General features: G+C 52.2%; 1 long non-coding RNA gene across 2 annotated transcripts; it reads left to right on the forward strand.

The window, feature by feature from the left end:
- Positions 1–3,312: 3,312 nt before the first annotated feature.
- LOC124095659 (uncharacterized) lies at positions 3,313–9,001 on the forward strand. Of its 2 annotated transcripts, none has more exons than XR_006852561.2 (4): positions 3,313–5,406; positions 6,921–7,100; positions 7,271–8,638; positions 8,872–9,001. It is a non-coding gene; the product is annotated as an uncharacterized LOC124095659 (long non-coding RNA). The 2 variants fall into 2 exon arrangements; XR_006852560.2 differs by having other exon boundaries at positions 3,313–3,597; positions 4,966–7,100.
- The last annotated feature ends 14,350 nt before the right edge of the window (positions 9,002–23,351 follow it).

Raw genomic sequence — 23,351 nt, forward strand, 5'->3', positions numbered from 1 at the left:
ACTGCCTGTGCTGCTCTCCAGGAGCCTGAGTGGGGGGGTTGAGAGGCCAGAGACACTGGCGGGCGGGAGGAGGGAGAGGGACATGTGGCTGACCTCACCGCAGCTTGATCCTGTCTCCTGCTGGGGGAGACCTGGGAGCCGCCACTTTTTGGAATCTTGGACTCCCATTCTGGCTGTCAGGGGCCTTCCCTGGGGTCGTCAGGCACAGGGTTCCAGTAGCCATCAGGGTCCACAGGCCCTGCCTCATGGCTTGTAGCTCGGGTTGTGGAGGCAGAGGGCAAGAGAGACAGCAAGTTGTGCAAGAATCAGACTGTGGAAGGCTCTGGAAAGGAGGAGGTGGCTAACAATTGTGTCTGCTCCTGGGGAGCTGGACGGCAGCAGGCCCAGCAACGGGTGCGGGCACACTCAGTGTATGCTGGCTTCTCCTGCTGGGGGCTGTCGTGTTTCTGATTCTGACACCACTGTGCCCTCAGCAGAGGGTCTTCATGACGTGAGGCAGGGAGGGGAACAGAAGGGACTGAGGAGTTGGAGACAAGGAGTGATGGTGGAGCACGGGGAGGGGTGCCCCGGGCTTGCACCTGGTGTTGTCTGCTCTCCTCTGCAGTCTAAGTCTGCCCTGCTCCAAGCTCTCCTACCCCAGAGCATCCAGGGAGGTTCAAAGAAGCTCTCTGAGACCAGGGACGTGGCCTGCCCTGCTGGTCCTGTAGCTCCTCCATCCCCCCCTCTTTACACCCCTGTCTGCTGGACACTCAAAACGGGGTGTGGGTACAACTCAGGCATAAGCACCTTCCTGCTGCTGAGGCCCAGGGTGGGGTGGGACTAGGGTTCTCATGCTGGCACAGTTTGCTCAAGTTAAGAGCAGGAGGCACCCCCACATGCAGAGAGCAAGGCATGCACATTTATTGCTGGGGCTCCAAAGCTGACTTGGGTGCAGCTCCACTAAAGCCCGGGTCCCCATGGCCAGGTGATCTGGCTCCTTCAGGTTGGAGCATATCCATTTGTCTGCAGAGGGTGTTTAACAGCTGGATGTCTGCCTTGCCAATTCAGAGTACGTGGGTCTCGTAAGGAAGGCATCGATAACCCGTTGTAAGGGTGACGTGACTGGTGTAGATTTGGAAGACAGAAAGCAGACAGGGGTTACTGGGAGGTGAAATGTGGTTTTTCATGCTTATAACCGAGGCTCTGAAACCCAAGCTCCCCCTGAGCTTCCATGGCCCATATTTGTTTGCTTATTCTGGCCGCTCTCTCTGACTTGGAATCCCCTGGTGCTCCCCTCCAGCCGGGCCAAATGACATCCATTTAATCCTAAATCACGCGTCGAAGGTTCCAGAGCTCTTCTGTCACCAGCCAGCTGGGTGACCTCGACAGGCTGCTCAGATCCTCCGGAGCTCTCCCTGCTTCCTGGTAATGAAGGGTGGGTGTCGTGCTGAGGTATGAAGGATGAAGAGCCCTTCCCCACCACAGAATCCCACGACTCCATGGGAACTGGCTTAACTTAGCGAGTTTGGACAACATGAGAGGAGCTCCGTGGAGACAATCCAGGGTCTGTGGACTAAGGCGGGGACCTAGCAGGTCGATCGTTGGTTTTTATAAATTCTATATTTGGATAAAAGTACGCTGGCATGCATGGATCAATTAGCTGTCATGTCCTTGTTTAATTTGGTTTACTCTAGAAAGTCCTTGTAATACATTGATAAACTTCCATTTGTAAGTGAAGCTTTGACATGAGGAGGACTCTGCTCCCCAGAGAGGGCCTGATCTCTGTGCAGTGTGCTGGCCCCCACAGCACCCCACCTGATGTCGGGCAGCTCTGGTCTGTACCGTGCTGCAGTCCTGGTGGACATCCTTTTTGGCTTTTATCCAGGAGTGAACAGTAAATAATGAAGAAGTATATTAGGCTGAACCACTGACATTTGTATGCAGGGTAGTAAATGTTTGTAGATGAAGAGCAGCAAAAGATTTTTTAATAAATGCTTTTGTGACGGATTTTATACTAAATCATTTCTTGACATTTCGACTAAAACCAACAGCTTAGATAATGGATCTGATGTTCATACCATGCATATACTCTGGTTTGATAAATCCTCCACTAAGAGGACCTCCATGAAGCTGGATTCCCTGGAGGCTGGGAGGAGATTGTATGTGGAATAAATTAACTGGCTCAGGGGAAGTCAGGGGCACCTCGGGAGGTCTGCTCGGGCCTGCTCTGGCTCGTGCCCTGCTGGGCTCTGTGCTGAGGCTCAATTAACTGTCTCCTTGGGTTTTCAGTTTGGGGCTGGACTGTGCTAAATAAACTCAGTGGTTGAGATGACTTTATGGTGGTTCTGTTTTCTGATGGGAATATTTGCTCAAGATAGCAACCACTGGAGAGCCGGAGTGGGAAACGGAGGTTCTGGCTTGGCCACACGTGGAGAGACCGCTTTGAACCAAGTGCCCCGAATCCCTCTCCCTGCTCATTCTCCATCAGACACCAAACAGGACAAATCTGTGGACCCTGGGGACCCTCAAAGCAGCCCAGTACTTGCCTTTGGGGTCCGCAGGCCCAGGCTCAGGGGTGGTTTTTGTTGCTCTGAGCTGTGTGGCCATAATGGTGGGGTCTCCCCACCAGGCTCTGCTGATTCCCTCTGCCACTCCTCCTGGGCTTCTGTCCTGCATGACCATCCTCCTGCCTTAGCCAGCTCTTGCCTGTCCTTCAATGTCTTCCCATTGACCTAGGGCAGGTCAATCCCTGTGATGGACGTCCACCCAGTGCCTGGTGCTGTGCCCTGCTGGACAGCACTGCCTATAGTTTTCATGGTGTCCTTCAAGGAAGGTCTGGGTCTTGGGGAGGGTGGGGCTGTCCTGGGCACCTTCGCCCTGAGGTCTTGCCCCCATGAGGCACACAGAGGGTGTTGTAGAATGGATGAAGGAGGGAGCAGATGAGAGAATGTCAGAGGCAAACTGTAAATCAGAACAAAGGCCTGATCTCACATCTCACTGTTATTTTGCATGTGTCGTTTTCAGAAATGATAAGTGGCCTCCATCCTGATCCATCACAGTGCAGTAGATTAAGCCGTCCTTCGAAAAAAATTAAAGAGCCTTGACAACGATAATTGCCATTAATATCACTCTGGACACAGGTTTACTGATTGATGAGTTTGGAAAAGTCCCTTCTAAAACAACATTAAATAACGTGATTTCTCAGCCAGCGGGACTGCCAGTGGTGTGGGATGGCCCCAGCTCCGTGGCTGTGCAGGGGAGAAGTCACTTCTATTGGGCTGGCCAAGAGCTCCCTAGGGAGGAGGCTGCCTGGGCCAGGCCTGGGTTGTGCAAACACTGGTTCTCAGCCTGAGGCCCTTGCGACATCCAGGGCCCCATCCGGTTCCCATTGCAGAGTGAGAAATTCATCCGGCGGCAATTCTGCGCCAGCACCTTCCTGCCTGAGTTTCCCTTTCCCATCTTACACACTCGCCCTCCCCGTTGACTAGCGCCTGGCAGGTTTCCAGAGGTATCCGGTTCCAGGAGAGAAAATACACAGGTCGTGTGTAAGGACTAAATAGAACCCTTCCTTGGAAACAGCCTTTGTCAGGTGTCCGAGAAACCGTCCTGCCTTCATCCGTGAGTTCATCAGACAGGGCAGCTTGCAGGGGCAGGGCAGGGCCGCGGCTGCCTGGGGCGGCCCGCCAACTCACCCGGGCAGGTGGCGCCCCTGTCAGGGCTGCAGTCTCTCTCTTGCCTCTCTAACTCGGGCTTGGGCCCGCCTGTTGCTCCTTCCAGGCCGAGTGTGTAATTCTATCCGCCTCCCTGTCACTCACAGCTGTGACTCATAATCCTGGGCCCTACTTAAAATACTTAGCTGGGTTGTGTGGCTCTAAAATGACCTCTAGTTTGCCTTGCAACTTGTTTGGACTTTTACGTAATCATAGAAACAAGTGAGGTGAATGCTTTGAAAACATTTACTGTGTAAGAAAACAATCTAAATGCATTTTGTGCCAACTGCAGTGACTTGGGCACATTGGGGTGATGGGAAATGTCATGCAGAGGTGGCGGGAGCTTTGCATGTACATGAACAGGCAGAGCCAAGGAGAAATGTGGGTAGCTGCTGGTTTGTGGGCCTGGAGGATGGAAAAGAGGGATTGACCCCGAGCTTCAGTTTTCTCATCTGGGAGATGGGGTCGTGCCTCTTTTCTAGGGTTGGGATGAGCAGCAAAGGCAATGACATGCTTTGTAAACACGCCCCGAGGTCCTGCTGGCACGCAGCACGAACCACGGGAATGCCAGGCGCTGTCATTCTGCCACAAATTCTTCACCTCCTTCTCTCTGGCCACAGGCTTTTCCTTTGGCTTTGGGAGAGGGACCAAACCTCTCATCTTGAGTCCCTGAGTACCTGATTCTCCTGGTTACATTTAGCAGCGAGATGTGGCGCTGGCCCCACAGGGAGACTGCAGAGAGGGCGAATGAGTGGCTGCCTCCTGGGCTTAACTAATTAGGGACAAGCTGGGCTCAACATGTGCGCCACCTGGAGTCCACCACAGCTTCCACAGGAGACGGTCATGGCTGCCGAAAGTCACAGGCTAGAGCCAGGGAGGGAACAAACTTTCCTGTTGATTGGGGTGGTCCAGGCTGTTGCTGACATCCTGGACACATTCCCACTGAGGCAGCTGGGTCCTCATAGGGCATCTGTGCCTCCACGCTGGCCCGTCAGCAAGCTGGGGCCAAGGACCCAGCTGGTGCCTGCAGGTTCCCAGTGCGTTTACTGGGTGAGCGAAGGGGAGGGGCGCGCTGCATCTCTTTGGGAGACACTCTGTCCACGCATCTCTTCCTGGACACGGGGCCCACACACTCTTGCCCAGTACCTTCCGGGGTGGCCGTCAGCCCTGCTCTCTGGGTCTGAGGTGCTTCTGCAGAGGAAGGTGGATTACAGTGCCGTGAGCAAGTGTCCCCTCCCTTTGTGCAGCTGCCTTGTGCCCACTGACCCTGTTTCAGGCAGTGTCGTCCTGCATCTGTGGCTTCCAGACTGACAGCTGCATCCAGGTGCCTCTGGCCTGCTGTGACAGGGGCCTATTTTAAGCCAGCGATCTTCAGCAACTTTACAGAATTGTGAAACCAACACCACAGCATAAGTTCAGGACATTTCTTCAACCCGAGAAGACCCTGTCTGTGTGTGGTCCTTCTCACTCCCTCCCCAGCAGCCATCTTTCTGTGAGAAAGCAGGTGGTCGTGTTGGGATCCACTTGGAGGGTGGCCTCCAGCCAGCCACCAGCAGCCAGCGGAAACCAAGTTCTACAACAACCCGCAGAGAGGGGAAGGGTCCTTGCCCTGTCAGGCCACCGGCTGAGACCCATTCCTGTTGCTGCCTCTCCTGCGAGCTTGAGAGACCCAGGCAGACATCCTGTGGGGCTTCGCTGGGACTCTGGACCCACAGAGGTGGGTGCTATCATAAATGTCCTTCTTTAAGCTGCTGATTTTGTGGTAATGTTGTCACAGCTATAGAAAACGAACACATTTCTCCTCGGGGACCCACCTGAGTTCCCCATTGCCACTCCAGTCCACGTCCCCAACTCTCCTCCCAGCCCACTGCCTGCCTCGCTTCTGATCTCGCCATTGTGTCCTGGGCCTGGGCAGTGGCCTCCTGTGGACGTCCCTGCCATGGTGCCCGTCACCTGTCAGTGCCAGCTGCACCCTGATACCCAGAAATCTGTGTAAACCTGGTGATGTCCCTACCCCACACGGCTGCCGAGGAAGGCCAGGGTCCCTGCTTCAGCTGGCAAGGGTCTCATCATCCAGTCCCCACATCCCTCCCCAGACAGCTCTGCCCCTCCTGCCACATACCCGGGCTCCAGCCACTCTGAACAACTGGGCAGCCATCCTCGGACATTCTGGCTGGTCCCCGCTCTGTGATGGTGCGTCTCTTGCCCTCCCAGCCTGGAATGCCTCTCCACCTCTTCTCAGCCTGAAAAACACATTCATTCTTCAAAATCCCAGGTCCTAGGTCACCTCTCTTTGGAGCCTTCTGAGGACTCCTGACAGGGATTTGGGGCTTCGGTGGCCCACTACTCTCCTGTCTGGCTACCTGGTGTCCTCCAGTGGCCCCCAGTGAGCAGACCTCTGGATCGGCTTTGCCACGGGTCTTCTTCTCCTGGCCTTCGGCCTTAGCACCTGAAGTCCCTGGTATTGAGCAGACCTCTTCCGCGTGAATAGGTGACTGTCCTCTCAGTTAAGGGCTGAGCACTGCCACACAGGAGCCAGAAGCCCAATGGGACAGTGGCCACGGGCTTCCACAGGCCTCGTGGTTTCCGGGGAGCTGGTGTGCAGGTCGGGCTGAGTGGCAGCACCTGGAGAGGCGAGTTCCAGACTTTGGGGCTTGCTGTGATCTGCTCTGCAGATCTGGAGGTGACAGTTCTCCTGCTCTCCTGAGGAGGGTACCTATGAGATTGTCACCTCTGCAGCCACCTGGAAGTCCCCCTCCGTCCCCTGCTGGTGGACCCAACTCTTGGAGAAACACCAATTAAAGTTCAAATGATTCGGAAGACAGGAAGGACTTGCGTGCCTCCCGCGCCCCCGCCTGGCCGGGCTCTGAGGCTTCCTCCTTTATTTGCTTTCTGTTTCCCCAGCCAGAGTGCAAGCCCAGAGGGGGGGGGGGGGGGCTGGGCTGTGAGCCTCTCTGCAGTCTGAGCTGGGACGCCCCTGGGCACTGGGGTGGCTCTGGAATAACTCCGAGGTCCGCCCTGCCCACCTTCCTTCCTGCCCTGCCTTCTCACATTTGCCCCTGGCTTAAAGCTTCCACTGTCTCCTGTCCCCTTAGGATAAAGGAACATGATCTTTACTTCTAGAAAATTTCCATTTTATCAGTTTATCCCAGATTAAGGAATTATAAAAATCCTCCCATGTGGATTATCCTTAAACCTAACCCAAATGTAACCCCGGCTCTGACTCTGCAGTCTGAGACCGGGAATCGCTCTTCCCGGAGCCCTTTCATTTTAGAAGACGTTTCCGGCGTGTCTTCCTATGTGCTACGAAGAAGGATTCCTGCTTGACCGTTGCTGGGACGCTCCTCTGGTTTATCAGGACGTCAGGGGTATAGGATGGGAGTGTGAAGGTCAAAAGAACCTTGGAGCTGGGTGAGCTACAGCCAGGGGACGTCACCCTCTGGGGACCTTGGAGGTGGAGATGGTGCTGGGTGTGACCTCGCTGTGCATGATGATCTTTTGCACCTGGCTCCTGTGTGATGCTGGAGGTCGGGAGGGGTGGGCTCCTCAGAATGGCTTCTACCATTTCATTTTCTTTGCAGAGGGAAGAGAGGCTCCTCCCATCAGTGTCTACTGGGCTGTGAGGCTGTCCCCTGGGGGCCAGCTGGTGGAGTGAGAAACACCAGCAAGGACAGCTGGTGGCTTCCCAGCCCCACTGACCTGCAGCTCTTCACCGGACTGCTCACCTTCCTGTGAAGAGTCTTGGGGTGGAATCAAGACAAGCAGGTGTGGGGCTCTGAGCCAGGTCGTGGCTGTGTGCCCTGCAAGGTCCCGAGGGTCCATGTTTCCTTATGTCATTGCTTCCTGTCACCGTGCCAGTGGGATGGGATGGGAGTGCCTTCCCCGCTCTTGTAGGGAGGCCACGTGAACGCGCCCCTCCCCGGCCCAGCACTACTCGCATCATATGTGTTTCCTAAGACCTGAAAATGACCCCTCTGGGTCCCCAAGGACACCCTCATTTGGAGTTTTGCCCTGCCTGCTCCTTCCAGCACCACATGAAGCTTTTGTCTGGTGGCTCAAAAGCAAATGCTGCTCCTTGTCCACTCGGGGAAGGGCCTGGAGAGCGCGCGGGCTCAGGGCGTGCGTGTCCTTTCAGGGCTAGGCGTGAGTGGCGGAGGTGGTTTACGCCCCTGTCCAAAGTATTCTTGGGGCACTGGGGCCCGTGCTGTGGGGCAGGAGACCTGTGCCACTGAAATGCCCTCATGTCACACAGACACGGAGCCCTTCTCTCAGGCAGCCCTGGGCAGCGGGGCCAGGATGGCAAGTGCCGTGCCCGGGAGCATGGGAAGTGGTGAGGTTCACACGACACTTCAAATGGACAGTCATGTCCTACCTGGGGAGGCACAGGATGCGTCCCAGGAGGGGCAACTGTTGGGAAAGGGGACTCAGTCAGGAAAGGGCAACTGCTCTTGTCTTGTCTTAGCAGTGTCACCTCCACTCTGTCTGCCCCTCCTGTCCCTTGGTCCAGGTACCAAAGCACCAGAGCACGGTAGCCTCCCAGAGCGGCCCCTTGTCTGCGGCTCTGCAGCGGGCAGCCCCCGGGAAGCACCTGGCTCCACTCTGAGAAGCTCGCGGTGCAGCTGCAGGTCCTGTTCTCAAGTCCGCCTCCTTCTCTGCCCTACCAAGCAGGCATTTGATTTGGTCTTCGAGGACCTCCCGGATGCCCACAAAGTGGACATACTACAGTCCTGCAGACGGGAGCCCCTCTCATCGTGATCACTAGGTGCCCAGGGTCTCCAGGGGCCATGCAGACAGACAACTGCCACCTGCGGATCTCCTAGATGTCTGCCCTGTCCTCCGGTTAGCCAATGGCCCATGGAAAGTCTGGGCTCCCATCTTTGCTTTTATGGAGACAGTTAGCTTCATCTTCCTTTCCCTTTGGCCTGTGGAGGTCCTCTGCTCTCAGTGAGGTCAGTGGCTCTGTGGACTGCAGAGCAGCCTGCCGGGACGGCCCCCTGCTCGTGACAAGGCGCGTCACTGCAGGGTTCTCGGCTGCTCTCCTGGGTTGGGCTTCCTCCGCCACAGGTTCCCCCAGGGGAACCGTGAGACGCTGCCCCCCCCTTTCCTGGACGGGGGATTGAACCCAGGGGTGATCTACCACTGAACTACATTCTCAGCTATTCATTTTTTTTTTTTGAGACAGGGTTTTGCTAATTTGCTGATGCTGGCCTGGAACTTGCAATCCTCCTGCCTCAGCCTCCGGAGTAGCTGGGGCTACAGGGCTGGCTGCTGGGCCTGGCTTCCCTCGGACCTTCCCTCTTCCTTCTTCCCCCCCTCCCCCCCCAGTTCTAGGTCCCCCCCCCCCCCCCCCCCCCCGGGCTCCCGCACAGGTTGTCTCCCAGAGCTCTCGGCCGGGTGAGGTCCCACCTGCAGCATGGCTGCCTCTCTCCCAGGCGAGTGCTTCTTCTCTCCATGCGGGTGCATCTTCCGTGTCTTAGCTGAGAGGCCCCCCGCACACACTCCCCGCTGCCACTGGGCTGCGTTCTGCATTAGCCCCCTCCCAGATTGCAAGCCGGGTGACCACGTGTGGCCCCTGGGACTGCCTTCGACGGTGGTGACAGAAGGTGACCTCTGCTGTCCCTGCTGCTCCAGCTGCGGTACAGAGTGTTCAAGGGAAGAGGCTGCATCCTGGGGCCGCAGGAGCTGTCAGAAGGTGAAGGACCCCGGGCTGAGAGGGACACCTCTGAGGACAGACTCGGGGGCCTTAGGCAGGTAGAGAGGGGCTTCTAGGAGATTAGGATTTGCCTCGCAGAAGGCTGAGGGTAATCAGCTTAGTCCACCAGGAGTCGATTCTCCAAGAAACACAAGTAATCCAATAACTTAAGGGACAGTGGTGCTCACTGTTGGTTTGGGGGTCGTCTCAGGAACCGATTCATCAGTGTCCTAGTGGTTACGATGGGGAAGAACTCGGGAGAAAGGCTGTGGTTCTGGAGAGCTTGGGCAAGGTTCTCCAGGCTTCGGATTGCCGTCCAGTGGGGGTGTCTGGGGAAGGTCCTCGTCTCTGCCGTCCAAGCTGTCCAAGGTCACAGCCACATGAGATGTGTGGCCGGGGCAGCTGAAGAACACAAGACTACATTGCACTGATTGAAACCCAGTCTGAATGTCCATGTGTGGCACTGCCACTGTGGTGGTGAGCAGTGCTGTCTGGGGCAGGTGTGTGCAGGTGGCCGCTGTGGTTTGGGACTGTCCCCAGAGGTTCAGGTGTGGGAAGCTTGCTCCCCACTGTGGGAGATGTTCAGAAGGGGTGACTCTTTAAGAGGAATCGCCTGGTGGGAGGTGATTAAATCATGGGCTGCACCCTTGTGGAGGGATTAATGCAGGGCTTCTGGTGTTGAATTGGTTCCTGCAAGAACGTGTTAAAATGAGTTTGATTGTCTTAGCTTGTTCTGTCTTGCTTCCTGTCATGTGATTCCCGTGTGTGTGTGTGTGTGTGTGTTTTGTGTGTGTGCTCGTAACACAATGCCATCTGCCATTTGTGGTGTAGTCTGAAGTCCTTCACCTGAGCTGAGCAGAGGCTGGTGTCATGTTCTTGGACTTTGAGTACTGTGAACTGAATAAACTTCTTTTCTGTACAAAGTACACAGCCTCAGGTGTTTTGTTATAGCAATGAAGAAGACACTAATACAATACAAGTGTGGAGAGGTGAGAGAAGTAGAGAGAATTGCCCCTGATGGAGAGAGCATTGTGAGGGGATGAATACATGGGGACTGGTGTTGGGGATGATGGGAAGCCACAAAGGGTTTAAGCAGTAGGGTGAAGCACTCAGACTGATAGTTTAAAAGACCCTTCCACAGCTTCTCTCCAATCCAGGACTCATGTAGAGCAAGACCAGGGGAGGGTGGTGGCCAGAGGCAGTTGTGGCATGTTGGTGTGCATGTGTGATGTGGTGTGGAACTGTAGGGATGCTCTTCCCAGGGGCTGTGCCAAGCATTCTATATGCCCAATAACCACACCACCTGCCAGTATGTATTCTGACCACAAAGTCCTCAGGGCTTTGTGATCAAGCCATTGATTGCTGAGGGAGAAGGAGGAGAGAGGTAGAGATACAGGTAGAGGCCTACAGATAGAGACACAGGTAGGTAGGTAGGTAGGTAGGTAGGTAGATGGGGAGGGAGAGGTAGATTGCCTGGTTCTCAGGTTGTCTTCTGCAAAAGGAGAGCCCCAGGGGGAAGGGTAGCCTTGTAACACTGAATCTGAGTTTTGGTCACCTGGGCTGTGTAAGGCTCAGGAGTCCACCCTTCCTGCTCAGGTCCTACCCTCTCCCCCTGGGGACAGAGGGGCAGGTTGCAGAAGTGGACTCCCCAGCATATAGGGGAAGGTGGCCCTAGGCAGGCTGGTGACAGCTAGCCTAAGTGTCTCCTGCTGCCCAGGAGCCGTGTCCCTCTCCTCCAGGCCCTGGAGAGAGGCTGTGAGCAGGCGGGGGCCCCAGGACAGCGTCATTGATGGTGATTCTTACAGAGACTGTGTTGAAAAGCTTCAAAAGTGTGAGCCACACACTGAAGAATGAGGCCCGAGGAGGGCAGAGGGCGATCACGGGCTCAGGTGTGGAATGTGCCCTGAACCGTGCGTGGCGAGGTGCCAACTCAGGGAGCTTGTTTTTTTTTTTTTTTGCTATAAAACCACTCCCTGCTCTACATGGAGAAACTGTGCACACGGGTTTAACTCCACCAGTGCTGCCCACATTTACACCTCCTTATGTATTCTAAGGGTACAGTCATGGGTGTGGGCAAAGACTTAGCTGGGTGAGGCTGTCCCTGGCAGGATTGCTTATCAAAGTGCACCATGAGGTCTCCTGGGTGGGCCAGAATGTTACAACTCTGCATCCTTTAAACAGCATCAGATGAGCATACTAAAAAATCGAAAATTGGGGCTGGGATTGTGACTCAGCCGTAGAGCGCTTGCCTAGCACATATGAGGCCCTAGGTTCGATCCTCAGCACTACACAAAAATAAAATAAAGATATTGTGTCCACCTAAAACTAAATATATATATATATATATATATATATATATATATATATATATATAAAATTAAATAAATAAGTGAAATAAAGGTATTGTGTCCAACTACAACTAAAAAATAAATATTTTTTAAAAACCAAAAATTGTTTAAATTATGTTGACAAGTGTAAAAAAGCAGGTTATAAAATAGAATGTACAGCATAATCACATTTTTGTTTCAAAAAAGGTAGATATAGCCATGAAAAAAAATTTAGAATGATATACCAAAAACTGTGGCTACTATGGAAAGAGCAGAATTATAGGTGTTTTAAAATTTCATTTTCTTCCTGCATTTTTATGAATTTACAAATTTTTAAAAAAAGTATTACTGCAAAATTAGGAAAAGCCCCACCTTCTGTGTTTTGAGGAATTGCCTGAAGGTGGGGCCTGTGGGCAGTGGGGGCAGAGGGGCCAGGCCCACCTGGAGCTCTGGCCCCACCTGGCTGGCCCCTCTCTGTTAGGTGCTCTTTACATGTGAACACAGGGCAGGGCGTTTTCAGGGGACCTTTTGTCATCAGTCAGAAAAGCGTTTTCCTCCTCTGCAAGCAGGGAAGTATGAGCTGGCTGGTCCCTGGCGTGGAGCTGGCCTGGTGGGCAGGGTCCAGGGAGTGCACCCTGTGAGCAGCCAGTCACCCCAGCACTCCTGCTCACTTGGCCAGGAAGCAGGCCGTGTCCACACCCTGCTCAGGAGATGTGGTCTGAGGGTGGCTGTGCAGAGCCTCGGCCCTCCTGAGGACAGTGTCAGAGCAGCTTGGGCGTGCCCACCCAGTGAGGCCACAGGGTTTTATCCGAGGTCCTAACTGCCAGACAGAATCCCCTGAGTGTCCCTAGGCCCAGTCTGCACAGGTCTCTCTTACATGGTGCAGGCAGGGGGCCGGAGAGCTGGCCTTGCAGACGGGATGGCTAAGTCATCGGAATGGGTTCCTTCTCTCTTATGGCATTCCTGTTTGGTGGTGGGTGGTTCATGATTGGAGAAGAAAGGGATTTCTGCGGTGTTGGGAGCTTTCTGGTGAACCCTGAGCTCAGCTTAAGGCACGGAGATAACTGCGTAGATAACCAGGACCTGGCTGTCCCTTTGGGGCAGCCTTCCAGGCCTGGTGCTCACTTGTCCAATCTTTAAATGGACAATTTAGTGTCTTGAAGATGGCAGCTCTTGTCTTTGTTAGTGGACAGAAGTCTCTTGGAGCTGAGTGTCTTGACGAGCACAGGACTAAAGGGGCTACGTGGCTTTGCAGAGCACCAGGGGCTATTTGGTGGCCACAAGCCCACTGGGCAGGAAACAAGATCTCCAGTATAGGGTGGAGAGGACAGAGGTGTGGAGAAATCCGAGGACTCGAGGAGAGCGGCAGAGCCAGGCTCAGAGCCGTTCCTGGGATTGTGCTGCTTCTCAGCTGGTCTCCAGGTGGCCCTGAAGAGGCAGCTCCCAGGAGACCGTCCCTGCTGGTGAAGGCGTGAGGCCACAGCCCTGGGTCTACTGTGCCGGCTGTCTTGTCCCATGCCTGAGGCTGGTTCTGGGCCCGTGGGATGGTTCCAAGTCACAGGACCAGGAATGATCCCAGCAGCTCTTCCGGGGCTTCGCGTCCCTGGAGGCGAGCCATCTGAGGACCCATGAACTTTGTTTCTCTTTTAAAAGTCCTGGAGTTAGGGATGGGTGATTTCCACCTTTTTGTGCTGAGATCGTGTCTTCTGAGTTGAGAGATTGGTGTTTTCTTCTAATAAAACAGTCTGCCATTTAAAGCCAGGCCTGGGTGGAGGCAAGAGGCACAGAATTCATTAGCACGTGCCTCCTGGACTCTGTTCCCTCCCTCCCTCAGGGGCCAGTGGCCCCGCACCCACCTAGAAGTTAAGCCGGTGTTTTTCTGCCTCTTATGAATTATTTAGACTTTATCTTTAATATATATTCAGATGTTGATCTTTTCATGAATTCAGAAAGGGCCTTTACCTCCGGAGCCCATCCGCACGGTCTGGTAGGCTAAATGCGTCACTTCATGTCAACACAGGGCTTTGAATCCTTTGTGAAATGTTTTTAATTTTGGCTGCAGCAGTAGGTGGTGATGATTACTATTTCTGTCTAGGTATTTCCTAGTTATCTTGTAATTAGAAGCTTTCAGAATTTGTGTTCAAGTTTTTGCAATGTTTCCCTCTTCTAGTTCTGTCTCTGCCTCCCAGTAGGGACTAGTGAGAAGGTTGGTGCTTGCTGCTGCAGAGACCTTAGGAAGAGGGGAGCTGGGGCCTGTTCCTGGGGTGGCCAGGCAGTATGGAGCCTGCTGTTGGCAAGTTGAGACACAGCCGAGGCCTTCGTGCCCTGTGGTAAGGGAGGAGTGTTGTAAGATGTGACTTTCTGCTTGACGGAAGGATGGAAGGTTCTCCTGCATATAAATCAGCCACATTGGGGTGCAGGGAACACAACTTCATGTCTGAGAATGCTTCCTTCATTATTGGAAGTGTTGCACGATCTGTAGACCCCAGCTGCTTCTTTGGTTGGGAGGTACTGCCTCTTGAGCTGTGGAAGTCATCAGACACTGTTCTCCCTGCAGGTGGGCCTTCGCCTCACTTGGTCAAGGTTGCAGGTGACATCGGGATTGGGATTCACCCTCACTGGAGCTGCAGCAAGTCTGCGGGCTGGTGTGCTGCTTCTCTGGCTGACTTGGGGCTGTCCCATGTGATGCTTACCTGCCTGGGCCCCTGTCTTTTCCTTCTTTTCTGCCTCCCCCTTATCCCTTCACTCCATGTCTGGCAGAGAGTGGTTCCTTCCGGTCCTGATATTCTACAGAAGAATGCCGTGGTATCTCCTAAGACAGCGTTGCTGACTGATGTGCAGATGCCAGGCACAGAACGCTCTTTCAGAAGCCGCCTCTGTGCAGGGCAGGTGTTTGACACTTGGAGCGACAAAGCTGGCATTGTTTTGAGAGGGTTAACTAAGATGGACGAGGAAAGAAATGTGAAGCCATAAAGGATCAGCGCTTCCAGCAAGGATGGGATACATTTCATGTGTATTCCACCTGCAGCTTCCTTGGTACATGTGTCCAGATGCCAATTGCAAACAGTTTTGCTTTTTTTATGCTTCTAAATAACCTACTAAGACAAGAACGGTGTGTGCTTCGAGTGTAGTAGTGCTTTATTTAAGGCTCATGCTGCAGTCGATGTATCGATCAAGAGGAATTTGTAGAATACAGAGGCGTGTTTTAATAAGAGCTGGATAGAGTTGCACCAGCCTTGCTATTCCCAGGACTTCAGCAATTGTGAAATGCAACTTCAGCATTTTATTTGGGAGAGGAAAGAAAAGCGGAAAAATTAATTGTGATAGAGTAATGGAGACCACAAAATGGGGGCTCTGATGCCCACCGAGTGCGGCAGGCACGGGATTGTGGAGATTCTCTGTAGCTGCTCCGAAATAACTTCGAAAAGCTGCTTCATGCATCAGCTTTTGAGAGAATGTGTACTTAAGCTGCGCGTAATTCCCGTTTCAGGTGGGAAGCAATGCGAGGCCTTGGTCCACTTTGTGGCGGACATTAGCCCTGCACCAGCGAGAGAATGCTTCTTCCTTTAATCACTCCAAGATTAGCCTGTAGTTGCCTCTTTCTGTTGGCCATTTGAATAACAAGCTTGATGAAGCCACTTAACTCCCACCGATTACAGGTGCCAAATAGGGGTACGAAAGAGAGAGAGGCCTTTTACGTGAGCTCACGGTTTCACAAGCCAGTGTCATAATCAGATTCCAGAAATTGAACTTGCAGAAAGTTTGTGCTAGCCTTGTGGATTTTCATTTCAGATGTTGTCAACTCAAGGGCATTTGGACCAATCAATATCTGTCTGTCTTCTCGCACATAGAAAGTTGGCTATTAGAAAAGAGAGGCTTACAGCAGCCTCAGCCAATACCATTAGCCCTAGCCTAAGGGCAGTTCTGTCCATGTGCCCGGGTAGGCACCTGCCCCTCCCCTCCCCCACCATTAGGGAGGCCACTGGGGATGTCATTTGGACAGAGCGGGCAAAGAGCACTTCTTTATTCTTTCTCTTTTTTACACTCAGACTCCCCCAAAATCAATAAATCTGTTCTTTGCTTATTTTCAGAACTTTACTTCAATATAAGCAAGGACTTTCCTTCCAGCAACGAACTGGAGTAACACCATGTCAGGCTTTGGGTGTGTGTGTTTTCTTTCTCTGTTCCAATTTGAAAAATAATTGGAAATAATATCTGATTGATGTTCTCTCTCCTGCTCTCTCTCTTTAGCTAAAGATTTCCTAGATGAAAGACCTTCATCCGCTGCCTTTCATGATTCAGCACTTGATTCTCTGTTCCACGCAGCTTCCTGTTCCAAATGATTTTGTGAAATGAAGGAAACAAAGTATTGTTTTCATAATCAGAGGGAACTTTATACAAATTGGGTTCATTGACTGCCGGCTCTTATTGCATTGTTCCTGATGTTTCCTTGTGATTTTTGTTTTGCACCGAACAGCTCCCTGGCTGAGACAGAACCCTGGAGCACTTAAGATGCCAGGAAAGAAGGAATTGAGAGTAGGTTAGTGAGGATTCAGGCTATCTCCTGGTGGGTCTTAGAATTTCATTCGGATTATTGTGCTTTTTCTTTCTCTCTCTTTGTCTCAATCTGTTTCTGCCCCTCGGTAGCAGGGACTAATAAGAACCGCAAAAAACACTGGAATTGGCACTTGCTGTTGCAAAGGCCTTAGGAAGAATGGGGCAGCTGTGGCCCATTCTGAGGGGCACCAAGCCAGGCTGGAGCCAGCTGTTGGCATGATGAGGAGCAACCAGGACGACTTTAATGCCAGGGGCAAGGAAGAAGTGACGCAGAGCTGTTGGCAGCCACCAGGTAACTGCAGGAGAAAACTCTGGGACCTGGGGAGAGACCAGAGGCTGAGCACGGTGGGTAGGACCAGCCATGCAGCCATGTCCCCGACAAAGGAAGACTCAATCTTGCAAAGAGAGACGTGAAGGGAATGTTTAATACTGTGGCCCAGGAACATGGCATTTTCTGTGGTTGGAACAATGCAGAATTAATGTGTATCTGCAGGAAATATCATTAGGATTAAGTATTCTTCCGAGAGACTAGAGAATCAGGGGATCCAAGTGGGTTTGCTGGCCTGAGCCAGCCTGCCAGGCTTGACCCACCCGCAGGCAGGAAGGGCATCCTCCAAGGTAAAGACATCTGTTGGCAGACAAAAGTAAAGATGTGAATTTTCTTTCAATTTCCTGAGAGAGCACAATACTTTCAGTTCTCCCTTTTAATGCGACTCTGGATTGCTTTTTCCCTGACAGTTGCTGTAGAGATAGCGTAGGTTTGCTGCTTGGCACTGAGGCTCTCTTTATTTCATTGTAATTAGCAAGGGTAATTTTCTGGCATGGCTCCGGAATGGTCCACGAGGGGTTTTCATGTCTGAAAGCAGAGGAGAGCTCAAGGTGAGATCCTGAGCTTCAGCAATGAAGACAAGTTCGAATCCAGAGCTAGAATTGTGACACTGGAGTGTAGGCTGGGGCCTCAGGGAAGGAGTCCTAAGTGGGCCCCTCCTGCTGTGTCTGCAGAGGTCCCGATCTGTGGAACGGGACAGCACTGTCTAGCTGTTCAAGGCATCTTGTATTTGGGGGACTGCACTGAATAGGACTTCCACTTCAAATGAGATCTCAAATCCCCATTCAGGAGTCTGCCTTGTTACCTACACAAAAACTGTGTGTGTACCTGTTTCTCTTACCAAATAGCAAGACCCATGGTTTGTGTGTGTTCACCTTTGCACCTTCAGGACCTTTCACTACCAGGCAGAGGTGTCACAGCAAAGCCAGATATGTCATTGAACACACTCGCTGGTTCAACTGAGTTTTGGTTTGGGGAGCAGACTTTCCTAACAAAAGAAGCACAGTGTGGAGGTGCAGGCTGGGGTAGCTCCTTGCTCTGGCATGGACCACAGCAGATGGGACAGCATGTAGACCTCATGGTCCTTGGACTTTGAGTGGCTCTGGTCTAATGCAGAGTCTGGTTTGCTTGCCTGAACCTATAGGCTATAGTGCAGACCTCCTCCCAACCCTACATACCAGTTTCCCTTGTGCTGGGGAGGGGGTGCGACTTAGTCTGGGCCAAATGCTGCGCCCCATTCTTCCAGTCACGAACTGCTCTGGATATGCTCATGTGGCAAGGTCTAATTTGAGTCTGATCAAAACAGAGAGAAATAAAGAAAATATGTTCTTTTTAGTTGTGGAGCTGGGATGATATGAGCCTGGAAGTTTCCAGAAGCCTAGGTCCTGGCCTCACAGAGAAATTTGCCTGGGAGAACAAAGCTGACCTGGGTGGGAGAGGGTACAAGAGGGGCCTGCTGCATCCAGCTCTGAGATCCTTGCCCCCACCCACCCCTCATAACCTCCCTATTTTGTCCATCAAAATTTCTCTCTTTCCAGTGTGACTGAGTACTAGTTCTGTCGTTGCTGCCAAGAGAGGTTAGATGAATAAGAAACCTCAAGACTTCCTGGGAGTTTGGAAGGTTTGAATTTTTAAGAGTCCTCTCTTTTTAAGATTATTCCTGAAAGAGGAGATTTCCGTGGTCTAGAAGATAAGGAATTCTGCAGTTCCATGTCGTCTCTGTAAGCAACGTAGACAGGACTGTTCCATAAAATAAAATATTTCAAAATCATTTCTTTGTGTTGATCATTATCAAAAGTGTATGTGATTCTTTGCAAACAAGAGGGAGTTAGCATTAATGAGCAATTTTTTACTTAAATCCTTTGCAATATTTTATTTCCACATAGAAGCTTCTTAAGCATAGAGGGGAGTTGCTGCTGGTGCATTTAGTATGCTTCCTCTTTTATGAATGAAATGGATGGACTTGGGAGAAAAGGTGCTATTTTCTTCAATAGTTGGAGCACTGACCTCTTCATATCCATTGTGTGATACAGCCTCCATTGTGTCCAGAGAATCCACTGCAAGCTGAACCCAGGTGCTCTGGGGTCTCACATTTAAAATTATTTTGCAAATTAAATTCTCTGAACTTACCTCCTGCCCACCCTCTTTTTTCCCTGAGCAATAACCTGAACTGCAAAGCTGGAAGATTTTAAGTTCAAAAATAGAACCACACCCAAAATGCCCACAAAATCAGTCTTCTGGCCAGTCCAGAAGGAGGGATAAGCATGCCGGGAAGACCTCTATTTCCTTTTGTCTGCTTGATATTCTTGTTTTAGAGGATCCAGCCCATTTCTTTTTTTTCCATCCTAAAATAATCTTGTTCAGATTCTGAGGTCAAGCTGATACCCTCTTTTCCTGTCCCCCACCTGGGAAGCCCCAGATGGCCCATCAGCGTACTGCAGCAGGGATTGCCTTGAATGGCTCAGGACCCCTCTGGGCTACACACCTTCCTCCTCAGGGCTTCAGCTGTGCTCCCAGGAAGGGTGCTCACTTTCTCTGGGATCACGAACTGGAAGGACCAGACCTGGGGCCCGGGAGGGGTCTTCTGAGAGTGGATCAAGCAGAGGGAAGCTCAGCTGGAGGAGGGCCTGGGACCCTGGAGTCTGGGTCTGACTCCAGAGAAGCTCCTCAGGCCACCCTGGAGTCTCTCTGGAATTTGAGGGAATGGGTTATCTTTGATGCTTGGGCTAGTCTGAGCGTGTTGCTGTCACTTCTGTGTCTGGTAACTGAGTCCTGTAGTGATGTGGTGGGCTAGACATGAGGAGCCACCTAGTGCTCACTTACCAGCTGCAGGGCCCTGGGTGTGCTGTTTGTGGCCTGCCCTGGGCTGAGGAGTCAGGTTCAGCTGCTGCCTTCCTGCTGCGTGTGAGATGCGCAGCACACTTGGCTCTTCTATTGTCTGTAAATAGGCGGAAGATTCCAAGGACCAGGTTAGGAATGTCCCGGAAGCACTATCAGGAACCCTGAAGATGGTCACAAAAGCAAAACCAGCTGGAACTTGTGGTGGAGATGATGGGGGGATGGAGTGTTTTAGCCAGGCTCCCTAAGACAGGCTCGTGGCTGGTGAAACCTAGAGTTATAAACAGCCTCATGGGAAGCAGTGGTCCTCCGGGCAGACTGCTCATTTTGTTTACGAACAGAGGGTTTCCTTGGGTTCTGGAGACATGCTGCATCCTACGTGCAGTACTTGTAAAACCGGGGTACACGCATGTGACCTGCCCTGTGTTTGTGGGCATGCTCACATCCACAGCTGTGTTGCCGCCTTCCAGGTCTCGAGGAGAAAGAGCACAGCCCAGAGAAGGCACGACTGTGGTCCTCTCCCCCTGGACCTACTGCGCCCAGGGTGGGGAAAGGAGGACGGACGTCCAGGAAGACACCCCGAGGCTGCTACACTTCTGATATGGCTTGGATCTAGAATGTCCTCCAAAAGCTTATGTGATGAAGACCTGGTTCTCACTGTGGCAATGTCAGAGGTGGTACTTTTAGGAACAATGATGTACCATGAGAGATCCAGTCTCCTCGGTGGACTACTCTGTTTGATGGATTAATCCATTGGTAGCTGAATGGACTACTGGGAGGGGGTACCTAGTTGGAGGAAGTAGGCCACTGGGGGCAGGTATGGAAGGGTTTATCTTGTCCCTCAACCCTTTCTTTCTCTCTCTACTTCCCGGCTACCTAAGCTGGGCAGTTTCCCTCCTCCACACCCTTCTGCCATATTTCTTCTTTGAAGCCAGCTGACCACAGACTGAACCTCTGAAACCAAGAGTCAAAATAAACCTTTATTCCTCTGAGTTGTTCTTGTCATGTATTTTGGTCACAGAGACAAAAATCTGACAAATGTGACTTCTGAGATTATTACTATTTTTAAAAAATACATTGATTTTTTTTTCTACTGATGTAACTAGATTTTCAATAGTTAACACCTACAGTTCAGAGAAGTTGTTTACTTGTACACGATGATCTCTGTGTCACAATCTGCTGCAGCAATGAGGGGTTTTTGGCCATTCTGGCCTCGGCTTTGGCTCTACAGAGTAACCACATCCAATAATTGAGTGTGGGGAGAAAGATCTGGAAAAGTATGAACAGGAAGGGCAACACACAGGAGAGCAACTCCATGGCTTCAGTGTTGGCAATGTCACAGGTGAGAAGTGCGGCTCACTGGTTACCTTTAGCACAGACTCGGTGGTGTTTGAATGTTAGCCTGAGCAGCGACTCACTTTTATGAAATACCTGCTTTATTCTGCAACAGCTGCAGATCCACCCAGTGGTAAGAGACAGTGCAGGGAGGCCCTGTGCCCACCCGTCTCGGTGGCACCACCTTGCATGATTTTAGTCCTTTATCAAAACCAGGATGTCCACACAGTACAATCCATTGCTCTATTTGTTTTTACTAGTTGGAGAAGCACTTCTGTGACTGGGTTGATTCTAAGCCATCCTGTGGATTTGTGTGATGACGCCACCCATGCTCACTTAGGACAGTCCCTCCATGGGGATCCCTTTCTGTGGTGCTCTCACGTGGGATGTGTCATTGTTTGGGGATCAACTTTTTCATGAAGTCCAAAACAAAGATAGGATTTCAGGAATTAAAATTCGCACTCCAGCCTCTCCCCTTTGCACACCCACACAGGCTCCCTGCTGCTGGAGACCCTCCTGGGAATTCCACTGAGGCTCTTTGAGACAGATGTGGAGGGATCCCACTCCTGGGAGGCATTGCCCCTCCCATCTTGCTGCCCTGACCTGAACTTCCTGTCCACCAGCCATCAATGAGATAAACTGAGGATCTCTGCTGTTGAATTGGCACCCCCCATCCGTGAGCTCACCTGGCAGTAGCCATCTCACATTTAATTAGCTCGGTGTGTATTAATAATGGAAAATAAGGAAGAGTCTTTGCAAACTATCAGTCTTTTGCAGACACCCCAACGGTGCACAGAATGTGGTTAATTTTAGTCTGCACTATTTTCTGACCATCCTTCCAAAGTGTATCACATCAAGAGAGATCACGAATCTCGACAGGGGGAACCTGTGCGAGGAAGCAGGCAGCTCTGTGACAGCCTTCCTAGCACACTGTCCTAAGCCTCTTGCTCTCCTCCTGGCTGTGTCAACCTTGGCTGCCCACCGGCGCCAGCTCTGCACACCCACGGGGGCTCCACTTCTAGGGCTTGGTTTGCTCAGGTAAACTGTGTGTTCTCCCACGTGGGGCTAAAGTAGGGATGGAGCTCATGGGCCTATAATAGGCACCTGATATACACTGGTTTTATTTTCAGCTTTTTGTCTGTTCTTGAGCATCCACAGGCCAGGTATTTGCTGGATGCTAAAGTTAGGAAAAACAAATAAATAAACACCATCTCCACCCTTGTGAGAGTGGTGGTTCCGACAGTCACTGTGCAGGTCTGCGACCATGGCTTCCCGATGGGGAATCCTGCTCTCAGGAGCCAGGGACCTGGGGTGTCAGGGAACTCCCTGGAGCTGGTCGCACTGGACACTGTGGCTGTTGGGGTAGAGGCTGGCAGATCTGGGTCTGAAAGGACCCAGAAGTATTTGAGGCAGAGCAGCACCTTGAGCCAAGTCCAGCCACAGGAGGGAACAGGGTCTGGGGTGCTCAGAGGTTCTCCTGAGGAGCAGGGCAGTGTGGTAACAGGAAAGCCAAGGCATGGAGAGGTCAGCCGGGGCCAGGGCCAGGGCCCCGGGGCAGTGGTCCTGTTGAGCACACTGTGCAATGTGCCCATGACTCCTGGGCATAGCTGGGTCCTCTGCAGAGCTGGGATCTGACATACAGGCTGAGGTTGTCTAGGCCAGGACTTCACTTGTCTCCTTATATGTGGTTCTGAGGACCCAGGTCAGTCAGAAGCCCTGCTGGTTGTGTCCCACGGGGGACAAGCCCAGCTCCAGACACCAGGGGCAGCTTCGCCTCCAGGCAGCTGTCGGGGCCTTGGGTAAGGCAGTTGGGGAGCTGAAGTGGCTGGGTTGGTAGCTTCTAAGATGCCTCCCAGAGCTAAGATTCTTGGATTCCCTATGGTTTTACAACACCACAAAATGAAAAGTTCACAAATAAAGTGATGGCAGACGCAGTCCATTGCTGTAGAAAATTTACCCTGCTAGAGGCTTCTATGCATAATGAAATTCACCAAGGACTTTGAAATCTAGCTATGTTCTTGACAAAGATTATAGCATCATAGATTCTTTCAATTCCTAATTAATTTGACCTTGAAGTCAGGTTGGGGTCACACAAATGGGAAGTTTGAAGGAAGCCCTCAAGGCATGTGCTGAGTGGGTTTGTGTTTGGGAACTCCTGTCTCCTGGGTTCCACCCATATGACACATTTTTTCCTGGGCTGAGAAGGCACATTCTTTGGATATGATGGCATTCACATGGAGGGACTCACTCTTGGTGTTCACCTCACCTCTCCCAAGGTGGCCACTGGACTGCTGTGGCTGACTTGTGGCCCGGGGGTGCCTCCCACCATCCTATGGGCATGTCCAGGACCAAGCTTGGGACCACTCCAGGAGACTCTAGTTCTCTTCCTCATCTTCAGACATCTGTCTGTCTTTCAGCCAGCATGCCCCGGATGGGAGGAGCCCACTCAGGCTGGCTCGGGCCCAGGGGTGCCTATCCTGCCCAGCTGGGGTCTGACCTTGTCTGCTCTCACTCTTTGCTGCATGACCAAGGGTCTCCTGGTTTGCAGGGCAGGGCTTTCTTTTCAATAGATCATGTCCTATAAT

Source organism: Marmota monax, unplaced genomic scaffold, assembly GCF_021218885.2.
Source record: "Marmota monax isolate L192 unplaced genomic scaffold, Marmota_monax_Labrador192_F-V1.1 WCK01_AAM20220418_F8-fsc00076, whole genome shotgun sequence".
Taxonomy (NCBI): Eukaryota; Metazoa; Chordata; class Mammalia; order Rodentia; family Sciuridae; genus Marmota; species Marmota monax.